This window comes from Neopelma chrysocephalum, unplaced genomic scaffold (genome assembly GCF_003984885.1).
Source record: "Neopelma chrysocephalum unplaced genomic scaffold, ASM398488v2 Primary Assembly neopelma1_143, whole genome shotgun sequence".
Taxonomy (NCBI): Eukaryota; Metazoa; Chordata; class Aves; order Passeriformes; family Pipridae; genus Neopelma; species Neopelma chrysocephalum.
Genome location: NW_020897805.1, coordinates 605612 through 617712, shown reverse-complemented (window position 1 = coordinate 617712; position 12101 = coordinate 605612). Strand labels below are relative to the sequence as shown.

Sequence of the window (12101 nt, the reverse complement as noted above, 5' to 3'; positions counted from 1 at the left end):
ATCCAATACAGAAGTCCAAGCCAGTCCTCCTTTGTTATCATAGCATTTGCATTCTTGTTCTCAAACTTGTGTGGTTTTGGTTTGGCTTTTTTGGTTGGTTGTTTTTTTCTTGTTATGCAAGATTTTTTCCTGGCTGCTTATGTCCTGTTTTTCTCCATTCTTATTCTAGCAGTTTTTACTAGTTTTGATATCTTGTTTCATGATTTTTTCTGTAGTTGTGTGATTCAGAGGGACAGACTTTGTACACTGTATCAGGACTGGTGGCAAGTATCCTGCGTTCTAGTTTAAGGTTAGAAAGAGAACCCTTTGGTGGTGAGGAAGAACCATGACATTGAAGAGTAATTTCATGTCAGAAGGAAGTGAGGATTCTGTTCACAGCAACACTAATGTCTAGTAAAGTCAGAGAAATTGTTCTTCATTTATGTAGAGGTCAGAGCCTGAGCCTTTACAGGAAGACTTGCTTAGGAAACAAGTCTTTAACTTCAGTTGAGTATCTGAAATGGGAATTTTGTTCTACTTGAAGCAGTTGTAAGTGAAAGATTGTGAGTGCCTTTGTGGAAGTTCTCATGTGGGTGTAGCAGTGACTGTGCAGCCACACTAGTGCCTGCTGAGTCTGTGAGAATATATACATCCACGTGAGACTGTGAGCTGTGCATAGCTGAGTGTCAGAATGCAGTGGTGAGAGTCAGTGTACCTGCCTGTGTGACACTGAGGGCTGTGAGTACCTATGGGGGGACTTATCCACGTGACTGTGTGTGGTGTGCAATGTGCACATGTTGGTCCACCTGCGCATCTATGCTGGTGCACAAGCATGTGAGTGAAGCACGTATGTGAATGTGTATGTTACCGTAGGGGAGAACATAGCCATGAATGCATATGTGAGCATGAGTCTGAGTATTAGTATATTTCCTAGTGCAGAACATGTGAATAAATGTATGTAAGTGAATGTGTATGTTACCAGATGATGTTGGAGAGATCCTATGCCAGACATGGTCTCTTCTCTATCCTGTCCATTTCTGTAAATGTATTAGTTTTAAAGATGAAAAGTGCTCCAGCTTGGCTTTAGCCTGGGCATCACCCCTGAGTGCGCAGTTGCTATGCCAGCTCAGTGTGTTTGTGTGCTCTTGTGAGAGAGTTGGTAATTGTGAGCGCTCCCTAAGAGAATCTCTGGGGCCAGGGGATACAATAGGCAAGGGTCTAGGGTCTGAAACTGTAGACTTTAATAAAGCCACTGACAGCAAATAAGAGCCTGACATGTGAGTCACATTACTGACAACAAGGGCTGCTTTGTAGTCCCATCTGCACCCCGATCGGGTCCCGTACAGTAACTGAAAGGACAGAACAAACTGCTGCTGCCTTCAATAAATACAACAGTGCCACAAAGGCAGCCGAACAGACCAACTTTGTGTGGCTTTGCTGCAGCTGAGCTACTCTCCTCGCTGTCTTCCTCGCCTCCCCCGCCAGTGAAAATGACTGACGTTACCTCGTAAGGGTTGCTTGAGAGCCCTGGCTGTGTGCTTGGCCCCATGGCAGTCATTACATACAGCCCTGGAACATCTCTCTTCCTTGCCACTCCCTGTGCTCCTTCATAGCCTTTCTCTTTCTCTGCCTCAGTGACTGGGAGAGGGCCAGAGCCATGTCCCTTGGACTTGCTGCCCTTGCCTGGCTAGGCAGCACTGGGAGCTTAGCAAAACCTTACTTCAGGCTACAAGCATAGTTATTTGAAATGTTGCTTGAAATGTCATAGTAACTTGCATAGTTACTCCAGACTTCCACTGGAGTGGTCATGATGAAAATGTTGGACTTGCCAGCACAGTAACTTCAAGGCCTTTCAGACCCTGAGTGGTTGGTCACCCGCCCAGCCCAAGTAGCATCAGGGGATGACAGTGTTTTCTATTTATCCAAGTGTCACCTAGCATAGTCAGAAACCTTTTTTGCTGACTGCCCTCAGGGCCTCTTACTCTTCCCTCCCTCTGGGCCTCTCCCCTTGGGCTTGGAGACTTTCCCAGTGAAGAGCTTTCACATGGAGAAAAAAAGCCTTGCAGACAGATCCCCCTTCAGTTGAAATTTGTGCCACTGTTGTGTCTTTCTCAGTGCTTTTCTGGCCACTCTTTTTTAGCTTGTCCCAATAGCCCTAGAGAAAGGGTGCTTGTGGGACCCAATGGCATGTGTTGTCATGTACTGAAAGAATGTTATAAACCCTGGGAAAGATTGCTGGGTTATAAATCAAAATATAAGCCTGTGGTTGCCAAAGGGGTGATGTTAAGTATCAGGATAACGTCTGTGACAGTGCAGGTATGCCTCTGATGTCTGTCATAGCCCAGAGCATGTCAGTCCACCTAGCAAAAAGTCTAAATTCTTCTCTGCTTGAAAAAAAGGAACATAAGACTCAAGAGTTTATGCCTAGCAGAAACTCTGTATCCTTCTACATCATGTAATGCATACAGAGCTGAGTTCCCTGGAGGTGAAGGTGCACCCCATGTGGGACCGCTACCCCACACATTTACCCTGTGCTTCTGCAGTGTGCAGTGGAGCCTGTAGGCTGCCCTGTCAGTGTGACATACCCCGTCTAATTGACACTGTCTTCAGACAAGAAGATCTCAACCGTAGTGATTTGTTCCTAAGGTGTAAGACTTACCTACCTTAAAGGTCAGATTTTTCATCTGGCAACTAGTATATTGGAGCTTCTAGGAACAGAACATGCTCGAGGTGGGATGTAGCAGATCTTTCCTTGGAAAGGAGATAAGGCTTCAGGGAGCAGATGCATTCAGTTTCTCAGCATCTTTAGGAAATCCTACAAGACAGTCTTCTGTGAAAAATACCTCCCTGTGACTCTACATCACCTTCTGTTCAAGCAAGCATTTCAGATAACATTGAACAAAGGAAAGTACAGACCAATATAATAAAAATGACCCTGAGATTAGCTCAGTTGGTTTAAACATGGTGCTGGATAACACCGAGGTTGTGGATTTGATCCCTGTATGAGCCATTCATTTAAGAGTTGGACTTGATAATCCTTCGAACTCAGAATATATTCTGTGAAATCAGCAAGAACTAAGAAGCAATAATATCATACGGAGATGTATGCAGAAGAGAGAGAGAAGGATTTCACTGGTGTCACATAGAAAATGCCCAGAGAGGCGATATTTATAGGAACAGCTTGCGATGATGTTTTGCATAACACTGTGATATTTCTCACAGTTAATGTCTGGACCTTCTGCTAGAAATTTCTATTCTCTCTGTATCAATAATATATAAAGGATTAAACACCACTGTTTTGAAATCCCCTACATTGCTGAGAGGCAGCAGCAGAAACTTAAAATCCCATAGCAAATGTGGTCTGTACTTTTCAGGGAAATGTCTGGAATTTTTTAAAAGAAATTTAGAGCATCTAATGTCATTGTTAAAAGGGAACGCTGATTCCCCAAATCTAGCTCTGTGCTTTGATGACATAACAAGCTTTTGCTTTGGTGTCTAGGTTAAGACCTGGACAGGGCAAGACCAATAAACACGCAGTCCTTGTATCTGATGGTGGGTGTCAGTCCCCTCGGTCCTCACCTCTGCTGAGTGCTTGCAGAGGCTTCAGCAGAGGGGGCACAACTGGCTAAACTATGAAATGACTCTCAAGCGTGGAGTCTACGGCAACAGCACCTGTGCCTTCCTCTGGAGTCTCTCCATATCCTGAACAGGCAGGGCCTGGGGGATCCTCTTTCTTGAAGAGAAGTGTTTTCTAGAAGGAGCTGGAAGGATGGAGCCCTGAAGCACAGGAAAATCATGTTGTCCTGTGGTAGAGAGAAAGGGATCTGTGTGCACATCTGCCACAGCTCTAACCTGCTTTTACGTTTTCATTAATTCACATTGTTTCAATTTAAAAGAGATGCTGTCATAACTGGGGAGAAATTAGGTAGTTGCAACACTGTATATGAAGCTGAATAAAGGAATTGCCTGAGGGTCTTACGGGAGTGGATACTCTACCTTACAACCCTAGAATGCAAAAGCTTTGTATGTAGGAAAGAAGCTATTTTAAAAATCTTTCTCAGGTAAATCAGATATTTTGTGGAGTGTATGTTAGGGTTAAAGCACAGGTATCATACAAATGAGGAAGCAGCAAATGAGAGACACTGATGAGAAGAGCATTGTCTAGGAAGGCACCACTTGCCTGGTGGAAACAGTTACTAAGAAGACTGGATAGAGACGGAGGAATGGGTGGGAGAAGTGGTCTGGGGTGTCTGTGTAGCAACACGTCCAATAGGTCAGCTGCAACTTGGTGCCACCTGGGAGAGCAGCTGAGAAAGTACTAAGACTTGGCACAGACATGCTGGATTGTGTGTTACTGCAAGTAGTAGGAAGCCACTCACTGCCCCAGCTGTTCCTGTACCAGGAAATCTGAGAGGAGAGCTTTAGATTCTTCTTGCTGTACTTTGAGAAAGGTGCAGTTGGTAATTATTTGAACTCATGCTTTTCCTTTCCATTTCTCGATTTCTTTTCTCCATTCATTGAAGAACTGGTTGGTTAGGTCATTGGAATAATCATTTCTGGAGAAGCATAACTCACTGAATGCCAAAGTAGTTTAGTTCAGTTTTCCCAGGTTTCAGAATGGGTTCTCAAAGTGATCTTTACTAATGACCCCTAAAGATTGAACCTAGTTCTGTACGTTGTCAAGCAAAGCAGGCAGAAGTGCTATAATAAATAGCGATGGAAAGCCAAGTGCTTTAAAAATTTATTTAAAAAACAGAAAAAACATCGAAGGCCAACAAAACTTTTGAAAAGAAAAGGCTATGGAAGGCATTGGCGATTGCTTTTACACCATCTCCTGATAAAACGGAAGCCTTATTCAGTTCTCCCTGAATGCAGAAAAGAACTAAGGAGTGCATCTGGCAGCCCATGAAATACGTGACATCTTAACTTGTACAGCTTCATCTATCATACCAGAAAGTGGAAGAAAAGACAGGATAGCTAAATTCAGGCTACCAACTTAAAGAAGAGCATACCAGTCTCATTACCCCCTTTTTTTCTTTTTTTTTTTTTTCTCCACCAGGAAATGCTCATTTGCACTTTGTAAGCAACTGGTGTCACAAATACCTGAGGCTGAAAATATTCTGAGTGGAATTTCATGTCCATTCTCCACCAACTACTAGGAGAAGGTAGACCAACTTCTGCAGGCCTCCTGCAGCCTAGACTCACACTGAAGCTTGAGAGCAGCCACTAAAATCAAGAACTTCCTCTTAGCATTTGTCAGCTCTTCTGATCTTGCTTTGTGATCAGTTTTTTCAGGCCATAGCCAAATCTTGGAGATTTGAGAAATAAAAAAACCTGGGCTCCAGAAAATCTCAGAGCCTTACCAGTGCTGACCAAACAAAGTTGTTCCTTATGGATGAGGTCCAGTCCTTTTCGAGTGTCTTTAAGTCTACGGGGAAAAGAGGGAACCTTTTGGGAAAGAGAATTTGGTCCTAAACTGTCATCCATTAAATACGAGAGTTTTTTCCAGCTGAATAAGAGAAGCTACTTCCAATAAAGCCAATCAAAAGCAATTTCCCTGCTGAAAGGTGGCCTACCTGAGACAGAGCAGCCTGCACCAGCTGCACGCCACTGCTGTCAGACTTGGCGGGGTCTGTCAATTAAGGGAACACAGAGCAATCTGTGAGTGCTGAAAGGGATCCCTTCAGAGCCCTCTGTGGCTGAGAGACAGGCCCATTGTCTGCATGCATGTCTCACATAGTTTCAGAGTCCTGATAAGCAGGCATGCCATGAAAAACTGCATTATATGGTGAGCTCGGGAATACTTTGTCTGGGGGTAGATGAGATGGGGGAGTGGGAGAAGAGGTAACACTGCACCTTTGCATTGTGGGAGGTGGGGCAATGAAAGACGTCGCGTTTGGTGGTCCCCCAGCATAACCTGCTTTCTCACAAATTCTTGTTGAATGATGAAGTCACCATTTCCTCTGATTCCCCTCCTCCCCTCCATCCTTGTCCTTTCTTCTGGGGTTCAGAAATCAGCTGGGAAATTACTGCAGCACTGAGAAGACAAACAGCTTAACCACCTCCAACTGCTGCCTTGCCACATGTTGAAAGTCCTTTTCCCTGGGAATCTGGGACCACCAAGGTCTATAGGTCTGTGGGTAGGGAAGACTGAAGGCTTCAGACTTACATGTTGTAGAGACCATAGAATAGGAAGGTAGACACAGCACCTAGGGGAAGGAATGAGTGGGACTCCCTCACCAGCTGCTTACTAATGTTTGCTTTCATCTTCCTCACCTTATACCCTGGTGCCTGATCCCTTGGTGCAATTGGGCTCTGTGTTTCCTAGATACACACCCAGAAGGGCTTGTGCTCTCAGATGGGCACATCTCAGTGCAGAACGTTCTTTTAGATGCCACTGCTTGAGCTTGGGAGTACATGAACAGGTTAGTACATGCAAAAATGTCTGCATTACCAAGCAAATAAGACTGATTGCTTTTATGTTATCTTTCTAGGCCATTTTGCATAGAAAGAGAAGGTTCTAGCAGAACTCTCTCTTTAAAATAAAATATCCACTATATAAAGTTAGCTGTCCATATGCTTGGAGAATATAGAACGTACTCTGTGTGATAGGACATGGAATCATAGAAGTCTGTTGCTAATGCTGTAGCATAGAGTTGGAAAGAACCAATGTTGTGGTTAAACAAATGCCACCACCCAGAACATGAAGGATGTGTTGCAAGTGACCTCTCCTAACACTTTTCTCTCTCCTTCTGGTTGAGGTCTTTTTTCTGCACTCACTGAAGGTGATAGTCTTCATGTTTAACTTTAGTTAAAGGCACTCTAGATGATCTCCATTCAGTGTTTAAGCCAAAGTTTTTTGTAGACCATGCCTACTTTTGACTGTCACAGACATGTTGGACAAAAGCCATTTCTGATAAGTCAGCTAAATTCTGTGGACCTACCAAGGGATGAGTCTGGCCCATACACTTCAGCTTTCATATCCGTTTTTTGGCAGTGCAGTGGGCTGCCAAAGAGAGGATTGGATTGCTGATCACCCAGTCCTTAGTCTTCAGTAGATATACTCTTGTCAGGCTTTAGTGATTGTCTGCAGCTCAACCAGTGTACAGTGACACTCCAGGAAATGGCAGCTCCTAGTTTTTCCCAGCTGGGGGATATGCCTTGGCTCAGCACATTTGATAAGGAAAATTAATGAATTTGTTATTGGATGGAAGCTCATCTTTCGTCTCTCACTTGCTGAGGCCCATGGAAACCCATCTTTCTTTTTGTGTTAAATAAAGCTCACATCATGGATGCCAAATCCTACTGTCTATTCTCACACTCTTCACTGCACACTGCTGCCATACTTGCCAGTCCTGGATAAGGTTGTAGTGTTGACATATTAGACTTACTTTCAAAGATTTTAAAATTCTTGTATTTATCCTTTATTTTATTTCTTTCTGTTTAGGTATATATACTTAAATTGACAAGGGAGACTAGCCTTGCTTTTTGTTCTCTGTTCCTCAATTTTCCAAGCCAGAGACCTCACTAATGATCATATTAGTCTCCTAAAACTGCATATTTCCTCCGCATCTTCACTTAAGTGCAATTCCTGACCTTTTTCCCAACCAAATGCAGATAGACCCTTACCTGAAGCACATCAGAAGACCACAGCATCCACTCAGTCACACTGGAGGGGTCCCTAAAGAACTTTGTGATTTTCAGTTTTTTGTCTGTCTCGGTGTCTTTTTGGGCCTGTTGAATCTGAGTCGTTCTTGATGAGGGAAAGATAAGTTGAGGCATCCCTCTCTTTTCAACAAAATGAACTGTCTCTTTTGACTAGCTTATGTAAAGATAGTCCTAGCACAATCTTCACATTGCAAACTTACTTGCTTCAAGGAACAGTGGACTAATTAAGTGAAGATACTTAGCAGGTTGTCATCAGGAGGCAAGTGAGCCACTCAGGGAGATGAATGGGGTAGTCTGTGCTTCTTGGAACTGTCGTTTCAATATCTTGTCAGGCTCGAGCAGATGCTGATGGCTTCAGCAAGAGTACACATTCAGTTCTTCATACCTGCTCGGGGTGGAGGTGAGCTGCTCCATTGTAACATGGAAGGTGAAGTTGAAGAGCAGAAGGGGTGGTGTCAAATCGATTCTTGGTGTATCCTGCTGCAGTTTCAAGGTACAGAAGCCCACTTCTCCTCTGCAAGTGCTGTTTGCACCCAATTTACAAGCCAGTGCTCCACACTGGAGCTGTGTATCACTAGCTCTGTGTAACAGTTCCCACTTGCTCTCCTCAGTTTCTGCTGTGCCTCCCTACAGGCAGGTACAAGTGGCTGTGATTTTGTATTTCTTGGATATGTGCCTGGGGTTTCTAAAGGGAAATATTTTCCCTTCTACCATATATTGCAAAGACTGCACAGTCTTGCATGTGAGTGTCTAGTAGAAAGCGTGCTAGACATCTGCTTCTTGGAACCCCTGGGACCTCTCTGTGGTTTGGAAAGTGAAAACCTTTGATCTGTGGTTTGCGTGGGAGAGGCAGACGATGCTGTGGTTTGAAAACAGCTGATGGTTCTCTCTTTCCTTCAAAGAAAAAGAATAGTGTTGATCTGTGACAACGGAGGACGTCACATGACCAATCGGGAGCACACAGGATGATGTGGTTTGCTCTGCAAGTTGCAGTTCACCAGTGTCATGGTATATTTTTAAGAAAAGGTGACAGCCTTCGTTGTATCTTTAAGCCACAAGCCTCCTTTAGGCAGCAGGGAATGGCCCAAAACCAGCAATAAAACCCTATGTGCTGAAAATTTTCCTTCTGCATCTCTCCAGGGCATAAAGCAGTTGTCTACCCCAGGCGAAAGTGCTCCCCCTTCTTATATCAACTTGCCTGTAGAAGGGATATTTGTCTGTGGGCACCTACCCCATCAGGGGTCCTGTGGTGCTGCCTAGTGCAATTTTAAAGTTCAAAGGAGCGTGACTGCGATTACCTGTCATGACCCTGGAGGTTATGTTCAGCAGTTTGGGTAAAGACTGCTGACAAAATGTTGAGTTTGAGCAGGGACTGCTATGTGAATGTTTGTGTCCGTTTGGGGAGGGTGGCACTCAGAGTAAACAGCTCTGAAAGAGTGGAACAGTGCCTCTGCAATTTTGTGAAAACTGGTATGCAAGAGTCCATTGCTTGGAATGTAAAATCTGGTGCACCGGACCAACCCAAATATCTATCTTCCATGCAATCTTGTCTGCCTACAACGTGAGTATTTAGGGAAGGGAATAAGAACAGGATGGGTATATAGTGATCTCTCTGATATATAGCGTCTAGAAATCAGAGTTGAGAGATTTCTTGAAATGGAGAATATATTGGACTCATTATGACTGGTATTCACCACTGGATTAATATCAGTCCCTTGGGCTCCCATGACACAATTGCTTTGGGCAGCAGGTCTGGCAGGATTTAAAAGGCTAAAAAGGAGAAACTGTGTTGGCAGAGGAGGGACTAGTGCTGATACTTGTAACAGTGTAACATGCTGCCAAGCACGGTAAACTGGGAGATCTCCAGCTGGGAAGGAATAAGAAGTGGAAGCATGTAAATCAACTAGATCCAAGACACTATAAATACATCAGAGCAAAGGCACACAATTGTGAGACCAAAAGTGGGTGATTTATTGGCTGTGGATCAGTTTTTCTCTACAGGCACATTTTGGGTTCTGCCTAAATGCTTGATCAATTTGCCTCTGATCTTTTGTATCCCGTGGGATCATGGGGTAGCCTCACTCACAGCAGCTTGGAATGACTCTGGGCAATATTCTGCCACTCCAACAGTGGCCTATTGAACAGTGCTGCCACTGTTCAGCAGAAGCCCATTCCCAATATGGTTCAGTATTGTGGATGTACCTGGTATGGTCATCTGACATCCACTGCAGATATCCAGGAAATGGAGTCCTTCCTGTGGCCCAGGAACCAGGCACTTCACCAGCCTCCTGGAGCCGACTGCTACAGCTCACCTGTAGCTTGTGTGGGAGAGGCCTGTCTTGGGTTTTAGTGCCTAAGTTTGATCCCTCCCTGCCACAGTTTATGACGAATGGGATTCTTACAAGAACTTAGTACCACTTTAATCCTTTTATTTTCCTTTTTTTTTTCCTTCAAATCAGTGGTGTGCTGTAAAATTCCACCCTTAAGACTTATGCATATTAACAGGAGTGGAGCCCTAAAATTTTTGAATGTGGTTTTTGTTAAATCCTTAATAGCTAGGTGACTCCTACTTATCATTGCTTCTTTTGAGCTGCTGACATTTCCAAGGAACACTAGCAGGTCAGAAAGTCAGCTTGGAGAATCCAAGCTGCTTCTTTACCACATTACACTCACTGTGCCTGGTGCTTTATAACTCTGTCTTTAATGATTTTCTCAGCTATTTTTCCTGGTACTGGCGTAAGGCTCACTGAGGTCTATAATTCCCATGATTGCCCTTAGCACCTCTTTTAAAAGAAGTGCAGAGTGTTGGCTTCCCTCCAGCCTGGTGGGAGAGTGGCTGTTTTTAATGATAAATTGAATGGGTTTGTTAGTGACTTCTTTGTACTTTGATTTCTTTAGAGTGTTTGCATAAATGCCATCTGGTCCTGGAGGTTTCTTACTCTTTCAGTTTTTAGGTCATGCTATTATGTCTTTTTTCTTCCTTTTGAGTTTCTATCTGTCTGTTTTCTACCACTATTTTTGCTATTTGTGGTTACAGGGTTAGTGTAATGTGGTCAAGGTACCCAGACCTCTGACTGGAGACCCTTTATGTTAAATAGTTTACATATATCCAAACCAAAAACTGTTCTTACCTAGGGGACCTTGTGGACAAGGTTAAGATAAATTGAGCCTTTATCTAATTTTCTCCCTTGGGGCAAATGGGAAAATTTTACTCTGATCAGCTAGGCCAAGAATAACCTTGTGCAAATGTATCTGAGTTCAAGAACATTTCCTGCTGGTGGCAGTCCAGAGCAGAGAGGCCAAAAGCCCAGGATTCCACAGCTTTAACATTCTCATATTCTAGTCCTGTATTTTAATTGCAACTCCAGTTTCCCAGAGTAATTTTTTTTTCTGGACAGTTTGAAAATCCCTATTCTTGTGACTCATAGTAGAACACTCCTGTAAAGGCATACCCCCTTCACTGTCCAGTATTTCTGACTGTGTTGGAGCAAGAAGGTATCCAAAATGTCATCAGCCAATTGACAACATTGTTTAAAAACTCACAGTCATTAGTTGGGATAAACTCCACAATCTTTCCCCTTACATAGTTCCTGCCTCCTCTACTCAACTCACTCCTCCTGTCAGCATCTTTCTGAATGGAGTTTGCTAAAAGAGAATGAGCCCTACCCTTTTTCCATCTCTTCCTTACTCCCAGCAGGCAGGCAATATGGCACAGTGTGGTCTCCAGTGTCCCTTTAGTCACTTCTCTGCTGTCGGTGTCATAGGGCTAGTGTTTAAGCATTTTCACGCTGGATTTGAAATGAGATTATAGACTGGTCCACTCAATTGACTTAATGGATTTTAAGAGACTAGATCCTATTAATGCAGTCAGTGCCCCAGGGTGCCTCTCCTACTGCAGACAAGATAATCTGCCATGCAAATTAAATCCTGCCTCAAGATGCAGGGCCTGCTTAATGTGATCCATTACACAGTTTACTTGTTTATATCTAATATTGTAACAGGAATAGGCTTACGAGCAGCAGGACTCAACTGAATAGAAGAGTAAATTACCAGGAAAATGAGGTTTTAGAGCCTCTCTCTCTTTCTTTCTCTCAATCTCTCCTATTTTCTTCTCTCCCTCTCTCTTTCACTTGTGAAAACACATTCCTCTTCTGCTTTCTGCATGTAGGGAACAATCAAGTAAAATAATATGGGTGTGAGTGATGGATTCTGCTTTTGTTTACAGAGGTGTAAATTGGGAACTTATCCTGGAGAAGGAGCTCAAGAGGATCAACAAAACCCATGGAGAAATGAACCTTTCTTTAGCTCTGTTGTCCAGTCTGCACAGGGTTTTTGAATGGGTTGTTCAGAGTAGTCCCTTTTACTGCAGAAGCTCACTGGTGAGATTTCTTTCTCCAATGAAGTCACAAGAACAGACATAGGTGGCAATGGTGGGGCAGGAATACAGAGACTGG

At 43.7% G+C, this 12101-nt stretch overlaps 1 long non-coding RNA gene across 2 annotated transcripts in view; it reads left to right on the top strand.

Annotated features, from left to right (window-relative positions):
• The window catches only part of LOC113975780, a 211767-nt gene that overhangs the window by 36815 nt on the left and 162851 nt on the right, over positions 1-12101 (top strand). The window lies entirely within an intron of this gene.